Below are 27,249 nucleotides of genomic sequence, written 5' to 3'. Positions count from 1 at the left end.
CATGTTCCTAATAGGTTGACTCTTAGGGAAATTGCTTAGCAAAGAATTGGTACAGGCATTACTAAAGATTTATCATTTGGTTCTAAGAAATTATGGCTTACACTCCCAATTAAACTAGGAATTTATGCTCGGGATAACCCTAAACATGCTAAAATAGAAGCAATAGAATTGGAATCTATAAAGTTATTTGATATAGCTTTCAAAAAGCATGATCCACAAAACATTGTTAGGAGAAATACAAAACTCAGAAATGTTTTGAAGTTTATGCACATGAAGGCTTAGCTTTTGATGAAGTTTTTCAAGGTGCCAAAACATATCAATAAGTTCTTTGAAGAATTCAATAGATTTCAAAAGGACCTACTAGAATTGAATTCTTAGCATTTCAACGAAGAAGAAAGATGTAACAACCTCCCACCCCCTTATGCCATCTTAGGTTGTGGGAATGTTACTTTTTTAACCTAATCTCCAAGGTGTGTTATGAAGATGGGGTTACAACAACCCTTTTCTTGTTCTCTTCATACTCTAAAAAAAAGTGCCACTGTCACATTTAACTCATCGAGATCTTTTCAACGATATAAATTTTACCTCCATCTGAGTCTCGATTAGACAATTAAGCCTCTTAGAAGTTTAGCACATTTAAAAGAGTCCATGTCATCAAGGAAGCTCCATGTAGCACCCACATGGCCCACATGGTGCCATATCACTGTTATAGGGTCCCTTTGGGTGTGCACATGGAACCCTCTCCACATCACACCGGGTTGGATCTACCAACACTAGCCCTTCCAAAAGCATTATGTTAACACTCTCTTTGTACTTTGGTGCCTTGCATAGGGCCCCTCCTTTTTCATGAGCTTCCATTGTGTAGAAAACCACTAAGGCATGAACACATGAAAATTTTACTTGGCATGGTCCTAGCATAGATCTTGAGACTTACCACATCATGCCACCATGGACTAATCAAGACACACTATGTTTCTTTGTGCCACGTGCCACCCACAAAATGTTCACTTGGCTCGTCAAAGGTGTAGAATCCACCTACCACCTGTCATCACCTTTGACTGCCATGTCAGTTGCCTTTTCTACATGTCATCTGCGTTGACTTTCCATGTCATGTTGGTACCATGTTAATCACTTGTTATTAGCACTAATCACAATTATTAATCAAATCAATTATTATTAGCACTCGAGATTAACAAGGGGATTTTCCAAGAAAATCCTTCGTTTCATGTTTTACGACTTTTTCCCAATGTAACACCATACCAGTACCGACACATTATTTAATGTCCTTGGCAGTGTGTCTCTAGTTCTACCTCTTACTAGGCTAGTGTGCTCTAATGCCTTCCCTAGCTCATGCTTCCTAATGTCAATCACCCTGGATCCATGCTTCCTTAGGGTTGCTTTCCCCAGTACCATACTTCCCCAATATCACTTCCCCTAGGTATAATTTCCCCAAGTTCATTCCCCTAGGATCGTCTCCCAAGTATTTTATTTTCTCGGTGTTGGTAGTCTTAAAACACATATTAAAATTGATTAAGTGCTTGATTAACACCTTAATTCAAGGATTAATAATTAATATTCAACATAGTGTTTAGCTTCTTTTTACATAGAATCACATTATTTCGAGGACTCCACTCTACTTATATATATTGCATCTGCCTATTCCATCGGTCAGGTGTGTGGTGTAAGAGCTAAAACTTGGGCTTATAAAACAAAGGGGCACTGCTCTAAACCCCAAAATCTCAATGTATTATGGAATAAAAGCCCGAGGTTCTGAAACCTCTAACTTTGTGTAATGATTAGTACAGGGAACATGTACCCATAGCACCAAAGTTATAGGTTTATAAAGCAAGAAAGGGGAAAAGGACCCAGCACCATAGTTTTTCAATTCTACACAAGGAGAAATGTACCAAACAATCCAACTTCGCTAACCTTTTGCAGGTAAGTTTTTCAATTCTACACAAGGAGAAATGTACCAAACAATCCAACTTTGCTAACCTTTTGCAGGTTGGTTAACCTTATTCATAGATTTTTTATTTACAATTAACTAAACATGAATATATAGTTTTTCATTATTGCACAAGAAGGGTACATCCCATCTATCAGACATTGGAAATAATTTGAGCAAGCTAAGTTATCTATCCATAATCAATTGTTGTGAAATGAGAGAGAAACACACAGTTTATCACATCAATCATGAACTAAACATTGATCAACACAATCCAAACATTCATTATCATTCAAAGACATGCAATATTTCATACCAGAGATAGGCTTAGCATGGAACATCATAGTTCATAACTCAAGCATATAAATGTAATATACTTGTATGTATATCTCAAATTGGTTGTAAACTGAAGGAAGGACTTCCACTCTCCACCAAATCATAGGCCAGCTACACCACATCTTTCTTGCAACTGGCCACCCCTGAGTGAGATCTAAAGTCTAATGGGATGTTTTTCTCACGAAAATTCACACCAAAGGCTTGGTGAAACACTTAGAGGATGGATTCCTTTATCCATGTGGTTTATCAACTTTCTTCTAAGTTCAATCATAGGGATTCACCAAAGGTTCATATGGGGTATTTCTCAGTCCATGAGTTGGAATCCACTATCCAAGTGGTTTACTAGTTTCTTTTCATAGAAAGCACCACAGGGGTTTGCATTCCATTGTCCAACTGGTTTATCAACTTCCCTCAAGTAGAAAGCGCCATAGTGATCCTAAATTCCATGTCCATGTGATTTATCAATTATACAGTAAGTGCCATAGTGATTCAGTCATCCACTGAACCTCCCACTAACCACGCAAGCTTAGACAACATAGTCCAGCAACCTCAAACACAATTCACAGGGATTACACCTAAATCCATAAGGGTCTAATTCATGCACAAGGTCTACAAATTGGATCCAACATCGTTTTTTCTTCTCATGCCATTGTTCCAATAGCTCCATGCGCTCCATGATAAGCATCGAGTGCCCTCCTTTCTTCAGCAAGAGAGGGATCCAAACAAAAACAAACAAGAACCCAAGAAAGCAGGAAAACCCTCCTCAAATATGCATTTTCTCTCCCTCTTCTCTTGTGTTATGTTGTATTCCTTTCTTCCCAACCTCTTGTTGTGTTTTTGAGAGACTACCCTATCTCCTCAATTCAAGAGGGGGAAATGGGAACTATCCTTTGCCCTTGTTGCCCAAATCACATCTCATGAATTTCTATCAGGGGGTGGCTTGATTGGCCTATAACTAGTAGTTTGGAATAACTTTCATGGTTGGGTTTTTCAATACACACAAGTTATTTCTTCCTTATACATGGGATCCATAAGGTAGTCCCCTCCTTTAGTTGGCCATCACAAAAATTAATTTTCAGCGTTTACATCATATGGTATCAGTCAGCCATGGCTCCCATGCTAGAATTACTCAATCATATTTAAAAGTTACTAAAAAACAAGGGTAAAATAAAGGTTGTTACAAACCCCACCCCTTAAAGGAACATCATCCTGAATGTTATATAAATAGAAAAAAGAAAATTGAGTTTTATAATTAACTTCTTTTACATTAGTATATACATTAAACAAAAATGGGTAAAGCTCCCTCATTTTCTCTTCAAATTCCCAAGTTGCTTCATAGGGTCCAAAGTTCTTCCACTTCACCTTAACATGCTCTATTACTTGATTTTGGAGCATGACCTATCTTTGGTCGAAGATGCATAGTGGTTCAGGTTGGAATTCTCCCTCGGATTCCACTTATATCATAGACCTATCAATCACATTATTAGTTTCATGTACATACTTTCTAAGTAAATAAATGTGAAATACATTGTTTTCTTTTATTGTGGGTGGCAAGGCTGGCCTATAAGAAATTGGTCCCACTCTTTCCAAAATCTAAAATGGTCCACAAAATATGGGTGATAATTTAACACATGACCCCAATTTTAGTGAGATCATCCTTGATCTTAAGCAAAGGTATACATGTTCTCCCATTTGAAATTCTTCATGCATTCTTTGTTATTTTGCATAACTCTTTTGCATATCCTACGCTACTTCGAAATTTTCCTAATATTAATCACTTCTTGCTCCATTGTTATCAATATGTTACATCCAAGTACCACTATGTTCTTAGGTCATCCCAGTAATGGGAGTATTGAATTTTCTACCATGCAATGCCTCAAAACGCCCATATTCAATGAGTCTTGGTACCCATTGCTATATGCAAATTCAACTATGGTAGGAATTCTTCCCACCTATTTAGCTCATGCATAACACACAACTTCATCATGTCCTTTAGGATTCTATTTACCCTTTCGATTTGACCATATATCTAAGGATGATAGGTTGTGCTAAAATCTAATTGAGTTCCAAATCCTACAAATAATGCTTTCCAAATTTTTGAAATGAACTTGGAATCTCGAACTAAAATTATATTCTTGGGCATCCCATGCAATCTGAATATTTTTTTCATAAAAATATGAGTTAAGTCAATAGCTTTATGGGTGGACTTAATCATTATAAAGTGAGTAGCCTTGCTAAATTTTTCTACTACCACCATAATGGCATCATGTTGTTTGGATGTCTTTGGCAATCCTGTGATGAAGTCTATGGATATGACTTCCCATTTCCACTCAGGAATTGGAATTGGTTATAATAATCTTGTTGGATATCTGCATTCTACTTTGAAGTGATTGCATTTTAGGAACTTAGCAATGTATTCATCTATTTCCTTCTTAATTCTTGGCTAATAATAATTATTTATGGTTATTAACATTTTCTGGTAACCAATATGTCATAAATAAGGTATTTTATGGAACTCATCCATCATGAGCTTCTTCAAGGCAGACACATAGGTTACATACCATATATCTTTGAACAAAAACATGTTATCATTAGTTAGCTTGTAATTCTGCTTATTGTTCCTTTTCGTTCTTGCTTTAAGCATTCCTTCACATACTAGAACTGTTCATCATGTAGCAATTCATCTTTGATCCTTTCTTTTTTATTAATTTCACAAGTGCTTATGGTGGCCAAGTGAGCTACTTATAGACTTTTACTAAGTGCATATGCTACATGTTTTCCTTTCCCTTGATATGCTTGATTTCAAAACCAAATCACTAATCAAAGCCAATCATTTGGCTTGTATAGAATTTAGCTTAGGATGATCAAATAAGTGTCTTAGTCCTCCATGATCAGACATCAACACAAACCTTCTCCCAAGCAATTAGTTATAGTGACATCTTCAATGCATGCGTGATTGTTGCTATTTCCAAGCCATGAGTCACATAGTTCCTCTCATGTTCATTTATTTTCCTTGATTCATAGTATATTACATGTCCTTATTGCATCAAGACTCCACCTATTCCTTCCTTGCAAGCATATGTGCAAACTAGGAAATCATTGTTTGAGTTTGTTATTCTTAGAATAGGTTCATGTGTGAGAAAGTGCTTAAGTTGCTCAAGGCTATATATGCACTCTGATGTCCATTGAAATTTCACTCCTTTCTTCTATAAAGTTGTGATTGGATGTCCAATCTTTGAAATTTTTTGAATGAATCGCCAATAGTATCCAGCCAATTCCATGAAGGATCTAACCTCAGTAACATTTCGAGGAGTGAGCCACTCAATTATGGCCATTATCTTTTCGGGATCCACAGTTACTCCTCCCTTTGAGATGACATGTCCCAAATATTATATGTGTGATTATAAGAAATCAAATTTGCTAAGTTTAGCATACAATTTGTGTTCCCATAATAATTGCAACATCGCCTTTAACTTCTCTTCATGTTCTTCTATGGTTTATCATCCATGAAAACTAACACAAACTTGTTCAGGTACTAGTTGAGGACGTTGTTCATCAAGCACGTTAATGTGGCTAGAGAAATTGTGAGCCAAAATGGCACCACCATGAACTTTTAGTGCCTGTATCTCATCTTGAAAGTTGTCTTATGAATGACATATTCATATTTAATTATGACTTGATGATAGCCAAATCTCATATCTATCTTAGAAAAAATTATGGCTCCTCACAATTGATCAAAAGATCATCAATTTTGGGCAATGGGTATTATTCTTGAATGTAACCTTATTCAATTGTTGGTAATAAATGCATAGTCGTAACATGCCACATTTTTTCTTTACAAGCAGTGTTGGGGACCCCCAGGGTGATACTCTAGGTCTTATGCACCTTTTATCCAACATTTATTTCAACTGTAATTTTAATTCTACCAGCTCTAGCATACTCATGCAAGATGGGGCTCTAGAAACTAGCACAGAACAAGGAATCAATTCAATGGAGAAATTGATTTCCCTCCTGGGTGGAAATACTAGCACTTCCTCAGGAAACACATCATTGTGTTGTCTTAGAATGGGATGGTATTCAATTCTGAATTTGTTTTTTTATTACCCTAGTTACTTAGATCATAAATAGGGCACACCGCTTGTTATTGCACTTCTTCACTTGAAGCATTGAAATTTGCCTTATCGAGACAGGGTTTCATATCCCTTACAATACCATTTCCCCATATTCATGTTGAGGCATTCCAACAATTTATTATAATAGTCTACTTTGGTCCTATGGGCTACCATACATTCCATGCCAATTAAAATGTCATATGAACCCGGAAAAATATTAAGTGTGGTTATTGTTGTCATGTCGCTTATTTCTAGGTGGCACATCTCCACCAAATTATTCTCCCTCTTCTTGACTCTCGTGGCTAGTTGGAAAAACCATGAATTTGCATGTGTTTTTCTTTGAAAAGCACATTCTCTCTGATTTGGGGATTAACATAACTAAAATTATAACCCACATCAATTAAAATTGAAACAAGTTAGTTGGAAACCATACCTTCCATTTCAATCATTGATGCTTGATGACATTCATTTTTGTTGCCCAATTCTGCATAAATTTGAGGTATGCTTTGAGCCACATCATTTATTATTATCACCTCTTAGACATTGTACAACTTCTTGGCTTTTGGTTGTTGGTGAAGGAAATATTTTAACATGTGCTTCTCTTTCTCTTGGCTTTTTCTACCTCTTATCGTATTGATTTGACAAGTCGATCTTTATTGGAAGTAGGAAATTTCGTTGGAATTCACCTTTCATAGGTGTATTGAACTCGACATTTTTCCCCATTTTATTGTATCCTAAGGATTTTGGTCCTTTCCCCTTAAATTTGGTTTTATCTTTCTTTATCCAATCTTCTCAAAATTTGAACTTATGCTTGGACTAGTCATAACAATACTTAGCTTTCCTGATGATGTCCTTCAATGAATTTTTTCATCAAATTCAATTCTATCTTAGTAGGATTGTGGTAAACCACTAATATAGCTATGAATCTTCACCTTCTCATCCTTAATGTAGGGTACAAACCTCAACAATTCCAAAAATCTATTGGTGTAGGAATCCAAGGTGAGTTATCCCAGTTTATGCTCATGAAATACTTTGATTTTGTTGTCATAATAGCTCTCAGATAGGTACTTATACTAAAAATATTTCTAGAATATTTTCCAATTCAATGCCTTTTCTTTGATGCCTTTGAAATTTATAAGATCTTCCCAACATATATCAATTTTTCCTTTCAAGTTAAAAATCGTTATCCTCGCTTTCATTCTCTCAAAATAGTCATGGACTTTGAAGTACTTCTTTAAGCCTAAAATATAGGCTTCTACTTCTTTACTCTTCTTAATATCTCCGTCAAAGGTAGGGGGATTTTCTTTCTTGAATTCTTCCAGCATTTTGTTTTTATCACTCTACCTTTGTTGGTAGTGTCTTCTTGTCCTAGTTGTGGCACAGGATATTTGTTCATGGCAATTTGTTTCTTTTTCTAAAGTGTTAAGTGGAGTTCCTCCTCTTACTCTATCTTCACTTGTCTATCTACAACTCAAATTTAACTTGTTATCTTCTGCTTCTATTTATGCCTATCCCGGTAAGTAGCATCAAGTTCATGTTTAATTTGACTTTGCAGATCTGACAAGATTTGCAATATCATTGCATTCACCTCTACTTACCTTTCTTGAGCTCTAACAATTTTCTGATTGTCAGCCTTGTAGCTCCTTAGCTCAGCTTTAAAGCTTCTAAGGATATCCATCCAATCAATGAAATTCTCTTCCAAACTCTTCCCAACTGAATCCTCTTCCCGATTAGGATGGGTTCTATCCATGTTGCATTGTACCATTCTGTTGCTCATTTCTATTATTTTTGTTGTATATTGTGTCTTCTTATGTGTTTTCAAACACACACAACTATCAACTAAATCAAGTATAAACATAGTAATCTTAGCCATGGCATGTTAGCATCAAGCATCCTAACCTTAAGTTGTTCATGAAGCCAAAACACATTTTAGTTACATATTCTAGGAAACAAAAGACATAAGAAATCCATCTCGGTTAGCAATCACATCATTATAGGTTTAAATCAACATTCATACAATAATTTAATTTACTTATCCATATAATATTAAATTCCATTCTGTGTGTGTGAGCCCCTTCAGGGCCAGTGTTGAATCTTAGCTCTAATACCACTTTGTAACAACCTCCCACCCCCTTATGCCATCTTAGGTTGTGGGAATGTTACTTTCTTCACCCTTTCTCCAAGGTGCGTTATGAAGATTAGGTTACAACAACCTCTTTTTTTCTCTTTGATTCTAAAAGAAATGCCACAATCACATTTAGATTGTCGAGATCTTTCCATCGATATAAATTTTACCGCTATCCTAGTCTCAATTAGGAAAGTTATGCCTCTTAGAATTTTATCCCATTTAAAATAGGCCATGTCATCAAGGAAGCTCTGCGTGGCCTAATTAGCCCATATGGTTCCATGTCACTATGATACATGGTCTATAAGCCACACACATGGAATCCTCGCCACATTATACATCGTCAAGCCTATCAGCACCGGCCCTTCCACAAGTGTTATGTTAACATTTTCCTGGCACTCTAGTGCCTAGTGTAGGGCCTCACCTTTCTCATAGGCTTACATTGTGTCAAAACCACTAAGGCATGAACACGTGAAAACTTTACTCATCAGGGTCGTGGCACAGAGCCTAAGACCTGCTGCATCATGCCACCATGGACCAATCAACACACACCACATGTCTTTGTGCCATGTGCCCTGCCATATGATGTGTCATGTGTCACCCACCAAACGTACACTTGGACCATCAAAGGTGTCGAATCCACCTACCATGTGTCATCATCTTTGGTTTCCACATCAACTGCATCTTTTATCTATCATCCATGTGGACATGCCACATCATACTAGTACCATGCTAATAACTTGTGATTAGAGCTCATCACAATTAATAATTAAATTAATTATGATTAACACTCTAGATTAACAAGGGAATTTTTAGAGAAAAACCTTTGTTTCATGTTTTATGACTTTTTACCAATGTTATGCCATATCAATACTCACACATTATATAACCTCCCCAACATTGTGTCTCTGGTTCTACCTCTTCTCAGGTTGGTATGCTTTATTACCTTCCCTAGATCTCATGCTTGATAGTGTCACTCGCCCCAAAGCCATGCTTCATTGGGGCCACTTCCACCAGTACCATACTTCCCCAGGATCACTTCCCTTGGGTATCATTTCCCTGGGATCGTCTCCTAGGTATTGTGTTTTCTCCAATCCAATAGGCTTAAAACATAGATTAAAATTAATTAAGTGTTTGACTAATTCTTTAATTCAAGGAATACCAATTAATGTGTGGCATTATCGTTTAGTTGCATTTTACATAGAATCACGTTATTTCAAGGACTCTGCTCAATATATATTACATTTGTTGGTTCCACCAATTAGATGATTGATGGAAGCATTGAAGCTCAGGGCTTATGAAATAAAGGGCATTACTCTGAACCCCAAAATATTTATGCATTATGGCATAAGGGTCCCAAGTCCTAACACCTTTAATTCTGTGTAATGATTGGTATAGGGAAAAGGTACCCATAAAACCAAATTTACAGGTTTCTAAAAAAAGAAGGGGGGAAAGTCTCAACGCCAAATTCTCATTTACACAAGGAGAAATGTACCAATCAATCCAAATTTTCTAACCTTTTGTAGGTTGGTTAAACTTATTCAAATATTTGTGATTTACAATTAACTAAACATGAATACACATGTTTGCATAATTGCACAAGAAGGGTATAGCATATCTATAAAACATCACATATCCTATGAACAAGTTGAGTTATCTATCTGAGCCATTGTTTTCAAATGAGAGAGAGAGAGAGAGAGCATCAACACAATTTCCCACATCAATCATGAACTAAACATTCATCAACATAGTCCAAACATTCATTCTCATTCAGAGACATACAATATTTGGTACCAAACATAGGCTTAGCATGGAACATCATAGTTCATAACTCAAGAATATAATTGTAATATACTTATCTATATATCTCAAACTTTTTGGAAACTAAATGAGATACTTCCACTTGTCACCCAACCATAGGCCATCTATACCACAACTTTCTTACAATTGACCACCCCTGAGATGGATCCAATGTTTGAGGGTATTCTTTCTCAAGGAATTCACACCAAAGGCATGGTTAAACACTCTGAGGATGGATTACACTGTCTAGGTGGTTTATGAACTTCCCTCTAGCAGGAAGCACCATAGTGACCCATTCTTTCCTTTGATTTCAATCACAGGGATTCACTCAAGGTCTAGATGGGATATTTCTCAATCCAAGAGTTGGAATCAGCTTTCCAAATGGCTTATCATTTTTATTTTCATGCAAGAACCACAAGGGTTTTTAGTCCAATGTCTAAGTGGTTTATCAACTACCCTCTAGCAGTAAGCACCACAATGACCCAGAATTCCCTGTCCATGTGGTTTACGAATTATATAGGAAGCACCATAGTGATTAAGTCATCCACTAAACCTCCCACTAACCACACAGTCTTCGACAACACAACCCAATGACCTCAAGCATAGTTCATAGGGATTACACAAAAATCCATAAGGGTATAATTCATGCACAAGGCTCTGCAAACCAGCTCCGACATCGTTATATGTTCTCCTGCCATTGTTCCAATAACTCCATGCACTCCATGATCAACATCGAGTGCCCTACCTTCTCAAGTGATAGAGGGAGCTAAACAAAAACAACAAAGAACCTGAGAGAGTGACAAAACCCTCCTTTGGTGCTTGTTTTCACTCTCTCTTCTCCCATGTTCCATTATCTTCCTTTCGTCCTGTCCTCTCATTGTGTTTCTAAGAGACTATCCTATCTCCTTGATCTGTGAGGGGGTAGCGAGCATTGTCCTTTGCACTTGCCGCCCCATTCATATCTCATAAATTTATGTCAGGGGGTGGCTCTATTGGCTTGCAACTTGTAGTTTGGCATTTCAAGGCTAGATATTTTAAGGCATGCAAGCTAGCTCTCCCTTAGACATGGGATTTGTAAGGTAGTCCCCTCCTTCAATCAACCATCATCAAAATTAATTTTCAGTGTTTACATCATATGGTATCATCCAACCATAGCTACCACACTAGCATTACACAATCATATTTTTAAATACCCAAAAACAGAAGCAAAAACAATGGTTGTTATAAAAGAAGTCCCTGAGTGGTAATTTCATGTTAGAAGATAAACCCCAACAACCTCAAGTTCAACCAATATCTCAAATAAAATAAGTTCAAACAAAAAATTTGCAGATAGCATAGATTTAGGAAGAGAAAATTCAAGTACAATAGATTCAAAAAAAATTCTAGATAGATTCTCATACAAAGCTTCAAACAAAGAATGCATAACCCCAATAGTCTCAAAAAAAGAAAATGCAAATAGAGGAAATTAAATCACAAAATACTCTAATACAAGAAACCCATACAAAGGAATTACAAAAAGAAATGCAAATTGAATTACAATTGTACCAGAGTTAAGCTCGTGTGTTAAACGCACCTGTGCCAAAAAATGTTCAAGATGGTCAACCATAAGAAAACACGAGAATCATTATCATAGCTACAGTTTATTAAATGTGTATATCTTCTTATCTAGGAATTACATCTCCAAGTGTTATTTATGTAGATTATATTGAGCCAATTGAAAAAGAAGAAATTCCCCTTAGTAATTATTTCTTGATAGTGCTAAGAAGGATATCATTAAAAGAAGTGCAAAGAGGAGAAAGATAGAACATAAATAAACATCCCAAACAAAGAAAATCATTATTTAGGATTCTTCAAATCTCAAACAAGAGGATTTTTCTAATAAGGTTGTTGATTCTACAGGTGCATTTTCTCATGTGAATAAATAGTCTTGGGGAAACCTGAAAAATATCACTAAAAAGAAATAAGAGAGAATTAAAAGTCTTCAAAAAAATTTACAGTGGCAATGGTCTTTGATGAAAGTTGAATATGAAACGAAAATTGACTTTCTTTTACAATAGTACCAAGATAGATTAAAATATATTAAGGAACACTTGAAACAATAAATCCAGCAAGTAAAGAGAACTTCTACTAGCTCAATCGCATAATAGGATGTTGAAATTAATTAACTAATGTTACAGATAAAAGTTTTAGAGAACAAGTAGTTTAACGGTGAGTTGTTTAGAAAAGAAGTGTTAACAACTAATGAACAACGTGAATTACCTAAAGAATTTTTTTATCATAATCTGAATCAAATCCAAACTTATCATAAAGCATTGAATGAATTATCTAATTCCATAAAAGTAAAATTATCTAAACATACACATGCATAGAATGTATTTAGTAAATTGATGGATTGGTAGACTAAGCATAGCACGCTACCAAAAAGTATTTCAAGTATCTCTAAGGTTGATAGATGGAAAGCTCGTATTTTCCTAAACAATTGGGCTCAAAAAATAAATGCTTCTCTTAATCGAGTGTTTGATGTAGTCAAATATCGTTCTACTCTCAATATTTCAAGGATCTCTAAGGTTGATGGATGGAAATCTCGTATTTTCCTAAACAATTAGGCTCAAAAAATAAATGCTTCTCTTAATCCAGTGTTTGACGTAGTCAAATATCGTTCTACTCTCAATAATAATGCAAACAATATCATTATCAATTCCAACGTGCCAAATGGCCAATTTATGGGAGAAACTATTAAAGGGGATTACTGCATCATAGATATACAACATCAAAGGAAAAAAATTCAATTCAAAATTTAGGATGATAGTCCATGAAGTCCATCAAACAATTATTAGTCAAGCCCGAGACTTGTACAAAAGTGGTCAACAATTCATGCTCTAAAGTCAGAAGAGAAATAATTATTATTGTTAAAAATGTTTACTATTATGAAATTAATTTGGACATTTCAACTCCAAAATTAATTACGACATTTCAACTCCAAAATTAATTTCACAAGCTATGCAAGTTAATTCTAACTGAGAAACATATTATGTGAAAAACATGCAAAAACATAAACCTATAGATAAGGAGAAAAATACTAAAATCTCACACCCAATTTTTCTTTTCAAGAAAATGAGTCTATTTACTTTATTTTTATTTCTTTATTATGATTCATTAAGTCTACGAGTAAAAGACTACTTTTGTTATTTTGAACAATGTATTTATAGGACCTGAAACTAAGAATGGATTGGTGTTTTATTGGGTGTTTAAGAGAAACTTTTTTATCGTGTATGCTGGGGGTATTGTACTTTTAATTAAAGTTTCACAATTCTAAAAAAGAAGACTTGTACACTATTGTAAAGACTGAATTGTGAAGAATCAAGAACCTTGAAGTGATTTGATTGCTTGTTGAAATTTAAGTATGATAATGTTATTCATATGTTTTTATATCCAAGTTTATTGGATCACAATTATCTATTTTTTTTTAATGAGTATAAATGGATCTAAAAATATGCACTACTATTAGATATTAATCTATGTTGTATTGGGTTGAACACTTCTAAAAAAATTGATGACTTTTGAAGTATGAAAGCTTTGGTAAGTTTTTTATTCATTTAACTATGTATTTGAATAATAAATTTATTGAAGTTTCCTAGATTACTATTTGAATTTAATGAACTATTTCATATTTTAAAAAGTTTATTCTTCACATTTCATACTTTATTCAATTATGCTCTCGGGATAGTTAGAATTTAGAGTAAATCCATGTAGAATAGAATAGGTTATTAATTTTCTTTTTAGAATAAATTATAATTGAATTTATGATTTAGTTAAGTTTCAACAAAATCTTCTTACAAGGAGTAATTTCTTTAGTGTCAATCATGTCTACATTTTGGTGAGAGTCGTTATCCCAAAAGAGTATAAGTTTAATTGGGACTTTGATCAAGAGATTTCTCTAATTTTTTTCAAAGACATTTTCAGGAATCGACAATTTTGGTGCTAGAAGAAAGGTAACAAATAAGTAATGGAACATAGAGCAACACACAAGACTAAAACCCATTCATCAAGATCACCTTTCTCCTCAATACCACTTATAGAGTCAGGCTCTAATTCTCCCCCAAATATTATTTCTTCAGTATTAGGGACCGACGTATCTGAGTCTTTCGTTCATATAGAATTTGTAGAGACATCTAATGCATCAAGAAACTACAGAGTCTAGTGTGACTGAGGAGGTCTCACAAGAGATTATAATTATGATTCTTCATAAGTAAATATACCATTGTATCATGATATCATTGTTGAAGTTGTCCAACAAATTCTTGTAGAGAAAATTGAATTTGAAGTCTCTAAACAACCTGAATTAATCGTTCCTCCTTAGTGGAAAAGTTTACGAGTTTTAATAAAATCCCAAAGTAAAAAACTTGGACAGGAACCTATTTAATATATTATGTCATATAAAGGTAAAATAACTAGACACAAGGTGTTCCTAGTTCTTCTTTCAAGGTTATTTTTAATCCTCTAGCCATTTCTGAAAAACTTTAGGAATATCTTGGTTTAGAGCGTGAGTTGTTAGCTTTTAATACACCTCATGGATCTACATCACTAGGAACATAGCTACCGATCAAACGAGTACTCTAGCCCAAAAACCCCAAAAAAACATGAAAAACAACCCAAAAACGAAAATTGTGTATGTCAGATTGATGTTTTTTTAAGGGTAAATTTTCAACATTTTTTTAAATGGAAGTAAAAACCATTTTCTTTTGCAAAATAGATGAAAAAGCAGCCTTAAAAAATAAGTGTTGATGTTGGAACAACAACAAAAAAATCAGGTTACAACTTTGAAACTTTTTAGCAATAGAATTAAAGATAAAATATGAGGACTTTGAAAAATTGTAAATTTCCAACAATTCTCAGACATGATGTTAAAGATAAAATATCATGCCTTAAATCTTGATAATTCCAACAATTTCCATCCATGTTAAAGATAAAATATCTTGACTCTAAAAAACCCTGATATTGTAATTGTTTTTAACCATAGCATTAAAAATAAAATATCACGACTTAAAAAACATTAAAATCTTGACAAATTTTCAACCATGTAATTAAAACCAAAGATTATGGCTACAAAAAAATCTTAAATTTTCAAAATATTTCAAGGATGACATTATGGAAAAATTTTATGACTAAAAAAACTTTAAAAATGAACACCTAAATGAAAGAGGTTTTATACCAAGAGTAGTCTATTTTTTAAGCGTTAAATATATAGCAATTTTAAAATCTTAGCCTAAGACAACTTGATACATTGCAACAAAAATTTAAAAATCAACTATCAAATTGACACGCAATGTAGGTGAACTTGACCCATTGTAATGAAAACTTAAAGACCAACCATGAAATTAACACATTGTGGGGACAGACTCGATTCATTATAATGAAAATTTTAAAATCAACTATCAAATTGCACATAATGGGATCGGGTTGTTAGACGAGCATCGACACGGACCCTACAATAATAATAATAATAATAAATATATATAAAGAAATAAAAAAATGAAAAATACAAAAGAAAACAAAATTTCAAATATTGATAAAAACCTTAAAAAAAAAAAAAAAAAATTAATAATAACAAGTAATAAAACATGACAAAAAATTAAAAACATAACAAAAACAATTCAAACATAAAAAGGACTAAAAAAAATATAAAAGGTAAAAAATAAAAAAAAATAAAAAAAAATTCAAAAATTAACTTGTAAAAAATAAAAAAAAAAAAAAAAAAAAAAAAAAACAAACAAACAAACAAACAAAAAAAAAAAATTCCAAAAAATAAACAATTTTTTTAAGATAAAAAAATATTATATATATATATATATATATTCTTTTCTTTTTTAAGTTTTTTTAATTTTAATTCTATAATTTTGTTCGGTTTTTTAACTAATTAATTAATTAATTTTTATTTTTATTATGTACTTTTGTTTTATTTTATTTTTAACTCAAATAATAATAATAATAATAATAGTTATAGATGTTTTGTTTTTTTAATGGGTTAATTTTCAATTTTTTTCCTTTAAATTATATGTTTTTTTGAAATTTTTTTTTTTTTTTTTTTTTTTTTTTTGAAAAAAAAAAATTGTTATTTTTTAATGTTTAATATTTTTATTTTGACATATAATTTTGTTTGTTTTTACATTTTTATGGGTTTTTTCTTTCATTTTTATATATATTTTTTTATATTTAATATATTAGAAAATTTAAAGTGTAAAAAATAAGTCCTCTAAACAAAAAGGGTTGATGTTGCATCAGCGCTTTTCAAAATCAAGATGAAAATCACTAACATTTAAAAAAAAAATGTTCATACTTGATACATTAAAAAAATTAAAGTGTCAAAAATAAGCCCTCTAAATAAATGTAATGATGTTGCATCAACACTTTTCAAAACCAGCATGAAAATCACTAACATTTTAAAAAAAAATGTTCATACTTGATACATAAGAAAATTTAAAGTACCAAAAATATACTAAAAAAAAAGGTGTATTCTGAATCACCACTTTTCAAAATCGGGGGATTTTTTGCTACCTCAAAAAAGTGGGTACTAGGTAATTTTCTCATTTGATCGGTGACCATGTTTAGGTAGTCGTCTTTAACATACCATACTTTCTCATTCTACGACTCCTACTCACAAGAACTCCTCATTGAACAATAACTACAGTTGTGGGTATTCAACCAAGAAGACCTTGGTTATCTTTAGGAGAAGTTCAAATCCCGAGCGATCATCATGATTTTCTTAAACACCTAGAGAAGATCTTGCCCAAATTTGATCTTGATAATAAAGAATCTCATGAAGATGATATCAATAGATTCATGTTAGTAGTTAATCTCATGAATGTGGAACATGAGGATGTCATGTGTCACTTGTTTCCTTATACTTCCAAAGGAAAGGCCTATAACTGGTATTTTTCTTTACCAATTGGCTCAATAACCAACCAGGATATTTTTGAAGAAGTCTTTATCGAAAAAATTGGTGATGATAAATTATTGGCTACATTAGTTCTGGAACATTCCACACTGAAGATTAATTCTAAAGAAAAAATTAAGGATTTCAATTAGACATTTATAACATGTTGATGGTGTTGGACCCGCCAACATTCAAGGGGTCTCCCCGATATGTGGTCCCAATTAGGCTTCACACCATTTGGGATAGAAGCCCCTCCTGGAATATGCCCCGGTTGTCAGTTTCTTAAAGATTTTCCTTGGCTCTAACTGTCAACAAGAGAGAGGAATGCAAATGTGCCTTCGAAAAGAAAGTGAATGTTCCTAGTGAGCGTTAAGTTTTAAGTGTGTCAAGGTTCTTCTACTACAAAGGGAGAAAATACAATGAGCCTCTAAGAGAAACGTAATAGTACCACCCTAGTAGAGACACGCATAACCAAGAAGGATTCGTCTAACATCCAGCGGAATAGTACACAAAGATGTGATGGCCAACACAACCTATCAACAAGAGATATATGTCTAATATCTAGCGGAATATTCCACAAGGATGTGACAACAATAGTAACCGTTATAGCACATTCTCAATATGGTGAGTACTCAAATAACCGAAATAGTTCAACTACTTTAGCACATATCAAAGAAAACATGAATTACAAACATCCACAGAATAGTATTACAAATATTCATAATTCATGCATGAAGAATATGTTGGACATGAAGCCTCTTATATTAAGTAAAAGTTCCAAGACACATGTATACAATGAACACCACTAGCTCTAATAGTGGAGCGTTGGAGCCACTCCTTGCTCCCCAAAAGAACTAGATTTTCTCTCTAATGTTTTACGGGAGGAGCCAAGGTGAAAAGTCCTTTGCTCATACAATGAGGGTGTATATATAACCAATGAGGTGATGCTTCACCTTCCTTGTGACTCTTTAACTACCCTCATGACTCTTTGACTTCCTATGACTTTTCGACTTTACATGACTCTTCATATTTTGAATGTGTCCTTTGGACTTCCACTTTACAATACATTTTGAATAGATAATTACATAACCCACAATGATGATGTGGCATATGACAACTCATGACATGACATGACATGAAACTGCTGACATGGACTACTTGATGATATGGCTATGTCAAGCCCCTTATGTTGTTTCTTACTACATATCTTCTTTGAGGATGCTCTTTTGTCCACCTCCTTATGGATTAGAGGTAAGGAGTCTTCAATGATATCAAGTCTTGAGTTATGGTTGCAAACTGGTATCCCTTTTGTCTTCTCCTAATTGATCATCTTGCATAATCAGCTACACAAATGTCCTTTCGCATGTTTCCCTCCTACATCTCCTTCTTCATCATCTTGTAATGGTTTGATAAAGTACCTTCATTTGCAATTCACTCATGACAAGATGACATCCGTCTAAAAAAAAATCCTAGTCTAAGATGGCACATGTTGATCCATTGATTGAGCCGGAACCATATTGCAGGTTACCAGAGAGGCTCAATGGTTGCACAATTGTGCAGTTCAAGAGCTTAGGGGTGAAGCACTAGCCTTGATACTGTTGAAAATAGCAACAATAAATGTTAAAAATAGAATCCATAAATTCCAATTTAATTTGTCCTTAAATTAAATTGTGAATTAAAATCGAATTCTATTCTCATATCAACTTGTAAATAGTTGATTAAGTTTAATTAACTTAATTAACTTAGGAATTTCGAGTTGGAAGTCTTTCTGAAGTCATGTATATGTTCTCCTTATATTTTAGGGGTCTAGTATGAGTTTAATTGTGAGTTGTAATTAGATAACTCAGTTTACTGAGTTAAGTTCAGTTAAATTAGTTCCAAACTATTTGAGGAACTAATAGTGAGTTAACAGTCAGTTGGTGCACTAATGCATTAACTAGTGCTACTCCAGTTAACTGAAGATTCCCTCATCAGAAACTCATGCATGTCGATTTTGAGAAAGACCTAGTTGAGACTAGAGTGCAGGGATAATGTACTATCAGTTGTATGATTTACTGAGTTGTATAGATCATGCTTGCAATTAGGAATTGAACCTAGAAGGGATTGCGTAGTTTTGGATGCACTGGTTTCCCATCAATATAGGCTATTCAACGATATGAATTGTGCAAGGAAATAGCGGCTTGGAGAGTAGCAGAAGAGGCTAAGGTTTGGCTTGAGCTTGCTTGTGAGCCGGACGATTGATCATACTGAGTGCAGGGATTGTTCTTGTGAGAATAAGCATTGTATTATCATCTTGGATTTCTGATATATGCAATACAAATAGTGGGGTTTTGAGTTATGGCTTTGCCTGGATACTTATTATGTTATGCACCATTGATTTGTCGTCCTCTTGCTATTATTGTTTTCATCGATTTAAGGGCTTTCACTGTAAAGAGTAGAAGTAGATTCTTATCTTTTGCTTTGATAAATTGCATGAGCTTATGAATCTATAGGATTTTCTACATGGCATCGGAGCTGAGAACAGTATACTAGAAAAGATTTCGAAGTTTTAAGTTTTGGGTTATAGGTGAAATTCGAATTTTCATTTCATACATCAGGATCGACAGATGGCGTTCTATAGTTTGCGGCTCAAGTATGCCTTGGATGGAAGCTCGAATTATATAACCTGGAAAGATAGGATGGAGGCCATGTTGGAAGACAATGTCTTGAAGGAATTCATTGATCAGGACATTCCTAAGCCGAAGGTCGAAACGGTGACACGTGTCATGTCGTACAAGTTGCCTCTACTAAACCAGTCCATAATCAGGTCATTGTGGGATATTGGACATAATTTTACCTTGAAGAATCCAAATTTGCTCTGACTTGCGCCATTGGAAAGAAGAATTAGAGGGCTACCACATGAGCTAATTTCATAACTTGGAGATCCAAATTTATAGATATATAATAGATTGAATATCGAGCTCCTACAAAGCTAGAAAAGGTGTGTATTTTTTAAAATTTGCATAAGTTTTGTTTGAAAAATCAGTTTGAAGTGATTCGAGGGGCATAGTGAAGCATATATATCATTGTTTGATTCCAAAATGGCTCGAAGGAAGAAAATGGAAACACCTAGTAAGCAACCAGAAAGCTCTACTGTGACACATGAAGAAGAGGAAGAAATGCAACATGATATATCAAAATTACGAGACCAAGTGCAATAAATTTCGCTCTCGCAAAGGGTAACCAAAAATGAAATGGAAAATATAATGGATGGTTTGAAGAATGGTTTAAAATCATACATGGAAGGTTTTAAGGATGGATTAAAAGCAGACATGGAAGGTTTGAAAGAAGGTTTGACGAAGTTGCTACAAGAAATGCTTCTTAATGGCAAAAAGATATTTGATAAAACTCATGATAAGAACAAAAGAAATGTCAATCATGATTTCATATACTCTAATGTTGGATTGAAGACCCACCATATTCCAAAGATCGATATGAGTAAGTTTGATGACAAGGATCCTATAACATGGATTCTACAGATGGAGCAATATTTTGATCTCCATAATGTGCAACAAACACAAAAGGTAGGAATTGCAACTTTATATTTAGAACCCAATCAGTTTGAATGGTATCAATGGCTTTTTTCTCGTAAACCACTTGTCACTTTGTCAAATTTTACGGAGTAAATGATAGCACATTATGAGGATACAAAGAGCAACACCTACTTTAGCTAATTGATAAATCTCAAACAATATGGTTCAATGGCAGAGCACATTAAGGACTTCCAAAAATTGAATATAAGGGTAAATGATATTCTAGAGGAACACAAGATTGATGTCTTCATAAGGAATCTAAAGGATAACATCCAACATGAGGTTCACCTTTGGGAATATTATTCATTGGAGAAGGCATTTAGGGTGGCAAGAAACGTTGAAAGAAAAATTATGGCAACAAGGAAGTCCACCACTCACAACTATAAATATGGAAGTGTTGTTGCTCCTAGCCTTCCACAACATACAAGATTGACACCACAACAATTGGAAGAAAAAGGAGAAAAAGGGATTTGTTACAGTTGTGATAGAAAATACACTAAATGTCATAAGTGTGCTGAGAAAAATTATTTTACATATATTGTGAAGAGGAGGAAGAAGAGCAAGAAACTTCAAAATAAGATGATATACACCAGGACCAATCCTAGAGAAAGAAGAAATGAATTTAACCATATCTTGTAATTCATTGGCAGAAATTACCACTCCTCAAACTCTCAAGATAGAAGGACATATTAAGAAGAAAAAGGTAACAGTGTTGATTGATTTGGGTAATACCCATAATTTTATTGTAAGATAGCCAAGGAATTGAATTGCTACCTATATCCAACACTAGAGTGTCAAGTGATGGTTGCAAATGGAGGAACTATAAATTGCCTTGGAAAGTGTCATAATATCAAGCTAACCATGGTGGAATATGTATTGAATAGTCCAATGCTTTCCATTTTAATGGGTGGTGCTGATGTTGTACTAGGAGACCACTGATTACAATCTTTAGGTATGATAACTTTTATTTTTCAAGAACTTTTCTTGAATTTTTTTTTTGGAAGGAAAGGAAGTTGAATTAAGGGGTATCACAGGGAAACCAAGAAAGATAATCAACTCTAATGACATGATAAAGCTTCTAAAGAAAGAACAATGATGCGTAATTGCACAATTATGTTCACTAGATATTCAAACATCGAAATCATCTATTTCTCCAGATCCCCAAAAAGTCTTGGACAGTCATTCCAAGGTATTTGAGACTCCCAAAGGCCTCCCACCTATTCATGATCATGATCATGTTATTCATTTGATTCCAGGGAGTGTTCCTCCAAACATCAGGCCCTACAAATAATCATATGCCCAAAAGAGTGAAATTGAACGTATAGTTGTTGAAATGCTAGAGCCAAGTATAATTCAACCTAGTCAAAGTTCTTTCTCTACTCCAGTAGTATTGGTGCATAATAAGGATGGATCATGGCGTATGTGTCTAAATTACAGGGATCTCAACAAGCTCACTATTAAAGATAAATTTCTAATTCCTGACATTGATGATTTGTTGGATGAATTAAATGGAGCAATTTACTTCACCAAGTTGGATCTTCGTTCAGGATATCATCAAATTATAATGAAGACTAAATACATTTCGAAAACAACATTTAGAACTCATGAGGGTCATTATGAATTTTTGGTCATGCCTCTTGGCCTTACCAATGCACCTTCTACATTTCAATGATTGATGAATTCCATTTTCAAACCCACCCTTAGAAAATATGTGTTAGTATTTTTTGATGATATACTAATCTACAAAAAGTCTTGGAAGGATCATGTTCAACATGTTGACAGGGTGCTCAAACTATTGGAGGAGAAACAATTATATGCAAAAACCTCCAATTGTTTCTTTGGAGTACAGGAAGTGGAATATCCGGGTCATTTTATATCTCATGAGGGTGTTGAGTTAGACCCTAACAAAATTAAAGCCATTAAGGAATGGAAAATCCCCACAACCATTAAGCATATTCGAGGATTTCTCGGGTTGACAAGGTATTATTGCAAATTTGTTAAGAATTATGGGAGAATAGCAACACCTCTAATAACATTACTGAAGAAAGATGCATTTTCTTGGACTACAAAAGCAACTAAGGCATTTGAACATCTTAAAGAGGCAATGTGCCAAGCATCGGACTTAGCTATGCCAAACTTCACAAAAACCTCTATTGTGGAATGTGATGTCTTGGGAAATGGAATTGGTGTTGTTTTAAAGCAATAAGGAAGACCCATTACTTTTGAAAGGTGTCCAATCAAAGGAAATTATTTACACAAACCTGTTTATGAGAAGGAAATGTTGGCAATACTACATGCACTAAAGCAATGGTGACCTTACCTAATGGGAAGACACTTCAAGGTAAAAACAGATTATGAAGATTATCTTCATAAGAGCAACAAAAATGGGTCACAAAGATGTTGGGTTATGACTTTGAAATCATCTACAAAAAAGGGAAGCATAATTTTGTTGCAGATGCACTCTCAAGAAAGGATGAGGATGTGGAAGTATTTCTTTGTGTCATTTCTATTATCTAACCAGATTGGATAACTGAAGTAAGGGATGAATGGAAGAATGATGAAGAAGTGTGGACGTTCATTCAAAAGTTGCATCAAGATCCCAGTACAATTGTTACCTTTAGCTAGAAAAGGTATTCATTATGGTACAAAGATCACTCATATCTTTGTAATAATTCCCAACTCAAAGAAAAGATTCTTTTGGAATTTCACACCTCTCCTTAGGAGGGCACTCGGGATTTTAAAAACTTACCACAAGGTCAAGGAGGAATTTTTTTGGGAGGGCCTTAAATCTAATATTCAAAAGTTTGTGGTGGAATGTTTGTTTTGCCAACAAAATAAAGTTGAGAAAATTAAAACCTCGGGTCTGTTACAACCTTTAGACATTCCAAGTCAACGTTGAGAGGAGGTTTCAATGGATTTTATCACAAGTTTACCCAAGGATGAAGGAAAGAGTGTCATCATGGTGGTAGTTGATAGAATTACCAAGTATGCACATTTTTGTGCATTATCTCATCTATTTAAAGCCAATACAATTGCTACTGCATTTATGGAAACAATTCAAAAGCTACATGGAAACCCAAAGGTTATTGTAAGTGACAAAGATCCAATTTTCACTGGAAATTTTTGGACATAATTATTTTCATGTTTGGGTACTCAATTAGCTCATAGCTCGTCTTATCATCCTCAATTTGACGGGCAAACTGAGATAGTGAACAAATGTTTGAAATGATATATTCATTGATTTGTATTTGATAAACAAACACAATGGGTCAAAGGGTTACCTCTGGTTGAATGGTGGTATAACACTTGCTTCCATACTGCAGCGAAAATGACTCCATTTATGGCACTTTATGGATATTATCCACCATCTATCACATCATCTTTAAGAGAAAATTCTAAGGTTCAAGCAATGGAAGATAACATCAAGCATCAACAACAAGTTCTCCAACTCTTAAAGGATAACCTCATTTTGGCGCATAATTGAATGAAACAATAAGTAGATCAACATTGTAGCGAAAGAACTTTTGATGTAGGTGACCGGGTATTTTTACGGCTACAACCATACAAACAAATGTCCCTCAAGCAAGATAAGAAGGATAATAAATTATCACTAAAGTACTATGGTCCTTACAAGGTGTTGCAAAAGATTGGTACTATGGCATACAAATTGGAGCTTCTTGCATCTTCCCGAGTGCACCCAATTTTCCATGTTTCATGCTTAAAGAAGGTTATAGGTGACAAGTTCCTAATTCAAACAATATTGCCTCAACTTGACGAGGAAGGAAAAATCATATTGAAACTTGAAGCAGACATGAAAACAAGAACCTGACAAATATGAAATCGATTAATTTCAGAGTATCTCATCAAGTGGAAGAACTTACCCGCTGAAGATTCCACATGGGAGAATGAGAATTTTATACAGAAGCATCCATAACTACTCAAGCGTTGAGGACAACACTTTTTTTAAGGAGAGGGGCATGTTAGGTCCCTATATTACTAGTGTAGCCCCTTATTGTTATTGTTAGCATAACCCCTTATTGTTATTGTTGTGCCCATGTAGTCCCCATATTGTTATTATTGTGCCCCATAAAGGCCCACTATTGTTATTGTTGTGCCCTTATATTATTATTTCTATGTAGGCTCTGATTATATTGTGACTCCTTAGGATCATATATATAGAAAGGAGGCCTTGTCATTTATATCATCCAAGAATTGTTCATTTATGTAATGTAAAGGAGGTTTCCCCTGGAAAAGGATATTTTTTAAGTCGTTGATCTATATTTTTGTGAGCTGGATAACATTCTTTTTGTGCAAATCATTTTGTCACGAGCCTTGCTTTGTGCTTATCAAGTGAGCCATCTGATTCATACTTGTTTTTGAAGATATACTTGCAACCATTTGGTTTGGTTCCAAATGGAGGGTCTACTAGCTTCCAAATTCCTTTCTTTATGTAATCTCTAAAGAACTCAGACAACATAACAAATATATATATATATATAACATGTGAATATGAAATTTTTTCTATTTAATTATTTTGATGTTTGAAATTTTTTGATAATGAATTTGGTATGTCTTTTGAAATAAACATTTACTCATTATCACGGATAAACATTTTAGATGGTGAGTGAAATGTTTACTTAAATGTTAGAAATTTCAAAATACATGCAAGCACTAAATAATAATAATAATAATTCAATCAATATATATATATATATATATATATATATATATATATATAATCTTAGATTAAGGATTAAAAGTATTGGATTGCCAATATGATTTCTATTAAACTGAATGTGAATATATGCATTAATAAAAGTGACCTTTGAGATTCCTATTCCAAGGTTTCTTCATATTAACCTATTTTATCATTTGCATATTCTACCCAATCTTAGAGGATTAGGTGTCTAACATTTCCCCCCTTAATCTAAAGGGATATTTGTGAGTCTAAGCATCATTACAAACCTTTCAAAATTTTCTCTTCCAAGCACTTTGGTGAAGATGTCTGTAATTTGCCCATTTGTGGAACAATGTCATAGATGAATAGTCTTGGCCTCAACGTGATGTTGAATCAAATGATACTTTGTATTTATATGTTTGGTTCGACCACGGAATTTTAGATTCTTGGCCAATTTAATTGTGGAAGTATTGTCAAGTAGAAGAGGAGTAGATTGCACATGTTTCTCTCGCACATATTTAAGAATTTTACTGAGCCACACAAACTCTTTGGTTGCTTTTGCAACTGCCACATATTCTACCTCTGTCGTGGAATTTGATGGAACTGACTATTTACGTGACCTCTAGGAGTTAGCTCCTTATCCAAGACTCATAAAATAACCTAAATTAGATACTCCATTTTCCTTATCTCCATTAAAGTTAGAATCAAAATATCCAATCAAGTTGAAGACAACACCTGTGTATATTTGAGTCCAAAGTCTTGAGTTCCTATCAAGTATTTTAGAACTTTTTTTGCAGCAAACCAATGTCCCTCACAAGACTTTTGCATAAACTTGGAAAGGGTTCCAACAACAAATGAAATATCTTGTATAGTAGTGGTGAGGTAGATAAGACTTCTTACCAATTGTCTATAATTCGTTGCATTCTCAAATTCATTTACTTCTTTAGATGTGAGCTTTAAATTTTATTCCATTGGAGTGGACAAAGGATTACGTTCAACCATGCCAAATTTGTTTAATAATTTTCTCCAATGTACTTCTTTTGAAAGAGGAATATATATTTTGGATGTCAGGTAACTTCAATGGGTAAATAGTAGTGGAGATGGGACAAATCTGTCATCTCAAATCCTTTCTTCAATTCTTTCTTTATGGATCCAATATAATTTTCATTGTTCCATGTCATCAACAGATCATCTACATATACCACATGATAAACAACAATTTTGCAAGCTTTTTTGACAAATAAAGTTGCATCATCAAGATTAAAGTGTTTTAAATTTAATTTCTAAAGATGCTCAATAATTTTTTCATACCAAGCTCATAGTGCTTGTTTTACGCCATACAAGGATTTTATGAGTTTACATACTTTATATTCTTGTCCCTTCACAACGAAACCTTTTGGTTGAGACATAAAATCATTTTCTTTCAGGTCTCCATTCAAGAAAGCAATTTTTACATCATTGATGGATTTTCCATCCATTTTGAGCCGTCGAGGAAAAGAGAGTCAGGATGGTGGCCCATTTTGATGTGGGGGCAAAAGTCTCCTCATAATTGATCCCTTATTTCTGTATAAATCCTTTTGTCACGAGCCTTGCTTTGTGCTTCTCAAGTGAGCCATCTGACTTATACTATTTTTTTAAGATCCACTTATAGCCAATTGGTTTGGTTCCAAATGGAGGGTTTACTAGCTTCCAGGTTCCATTGTTTATGAGGGAAACATACTCTTTCTGCATTGCTTCTTTTCATTCA

This window comes from Pinus tabuliformis, chromosome Q, assembly GCF_031772625.1.
Source record: "Pinus tabuliformis cultivar Carrire ecotype Pingquan chromosome Q, CPIR1, whole genome shotgun sequence".
NCBI lineage: Eukaryota > Viridiplantae > Streptophyta > Pinopsida > Pinales > Pinaceae > Pinus > Pinus tabuliformis.
The sequence above is the reverse complement of the archived record's forward strand: the minus strand, read 5'-3'. Positions refer to the sequence as shown.